At 58.8% G+C, this 1,797-nt stretch overlaps 1 protein-coding gene across 1 annotated transcript in view; it reads left to right on the forward strand.

Moving 5' to 3' along the window:
- Positions 1 to 1,797, forward strand: part of NARF (nuclear prelamin A recognition factor) — a 17,573-nt gene that overhangs the window by 11,147 nt on the left and 4,629 nt on the right. The gene's annotated exons all lie outside the window — the stretch shown is intronic.

Genomic DNA, 1,797 nt, shown 5'->3' on the forward strand with positions numbered 1-1,797 from the left:
GACAGGGACATCTGGGTGGGCCCTTGCTGCCCACAAGCCGATGGAGTGCCACCTCGCCAGCGCACCTTTGCCTGGTGGGGGTGGGTGGGCGAGGGCGTATTGAGCTGCTCAGCTGTGGACGTGCTCAAGGGCTTTGGGCTTTGTGAGAACCTACCAGGAGCACTCATTGAACTGGAGTGTGGGAAGTAATTTCTCCAATCCAGCAGGGAGAATAGAGAGTGGGCACCTTGTGCCAGGCACTTCTTGGAGCAGGTTTCTTCTCTGCCTTCAGAGAGGGTTCCTGAGAAAAGGTGGCTGGACTGACAGAGCAGGACAAGGGTACCCTGTCCACGCTATGCTGCCACAAAGCTGGACGGCCAGCAGGGCTGACCAGGCCCCAGGCTGGTGCCAGTAGCAAGTTCTGATCAGGGGTACCAGAGCACTTGCCACTCTGGTCTCGTGCCAGTGCTGTGGATCCTGTGACCTGGTTCTTCCTCCTCATCCCTGTTTGGTCCTCTTTGCTTGCAAGCTAGGAGGTCCCCCAGGGCCCTTGCCACTACCAGCCTGTGTTCTGCCTGATATTGTGCCAGGCCTTCACGGCACACAGCCTGCAGCTGGGGTCTGCCTGAGAGCCGAGTGTGCAGGCACGGGCACTGGCACCAAGACCAGGGTGCACAGGGGCCTTACAAAGCCAGACCTGTGGTGGGAATGGCCTTGGGCCCCCAAATGCTCCATGGCCTTTGATAGTTTTCCTTTTTCCTTTTATTTATTTATTTTGGCCATCCCATGCAGTTCCCTGTCCAGGGATTGAACCCAGGGCCCTGACAGTCAGAGCAGTGAGCTCTAACCACTGGACAGCAGGGGAATTGCCTAGTTTTCTGTTTTAACATGAACCATTCCATGCACACGTGCAGAGGCTGGGAACGAGGGGAGCCATCCTCCAGCAGCATCTCTCTGTGGGGCTTCTGCTGGTGACAGTGGACATTCCCTGCGTGTACTCAGGCCGGCAAGCGGGTGATAGCTGTGGTTTGAGTTCAGATGAGATTGTCTGGCTGGTGCCTGCTGCTCCACCCTACAGGAGTGGGCATGGGGAGGTGGGCTGCCCTGGGGATCTGGTGGGCAGCGTGCCTCCAGGTTTGTTCACCACCCCCACCCTTCTCATGAAGCTGTGGTGTACGTGCCAGTCTGTCACCAGACACTCTCATTACCTCACCCAGCGGGAGAAGGGGGCAAGCTGTAGCCCCTGCAGGTTGAGCTGCTGGCTCTGTGGTCCACTGGCCTCTCCATCCTGCGTCCCCTCTGGGACCCATGGCAGCAGTGGTGCACTCAGAGGGCATGGTGGGAGTCAGCAGCTCAGGGGAAATGCCCAGGACCACGCTGGGCATGCCGTGGGCACACTGCAGGTTGTGCTGTTCATTGTGTTGCTTGAGGGGGTGTGGGTTTCTCGTATTTCATTGTCCTAAAAGTGGGAAGTTACTGGGTGGTTAAATTCCAATAGATGAGTGACGCTTGGTGGGCCTGGTGGCTGTTGGCCCCTGTCTGAGCTGTGGCCGTCCGTCCCGGCTGTGAGAGCAGCTCAGCAGCTGGCAGGGTGGATCTGGAGCCAAGCTGCCCAGGACAGTGCCTCGTAGCTGCTCCTCCAAGCTTGTTCTCAATTTTGGGGAGCCTGCTACCCCCGCTCCTGCCTTTCTCCTGCTCTGTTCTCTCTGATCTGGGGCCGAGGGAGGCACCCATCCCGGGCACCCTCCAGTCTTGTGACACATGCCCCTGGGGTTCCCATGGCCAAGCCTCTGAAGAGAGGCGGTTTGGTGGAGGGAG

Source organism: Bison bison, unplaced genomic scaffold, assembly GCF_000754665.1.
Source record: "Bison bison bison isolate TAMUID 2011002044 unplaced genomic scaffold, Bison_UMD1.0 scf7180017864371, whole genome shotgun sequence".
NCBI classification, from domain to species: domain Eukaryota; kingdom Metazoa; phylum Chordata; class Mammalia; order Artiodactyla; family Bovidae; genus Bison; species Bison bison.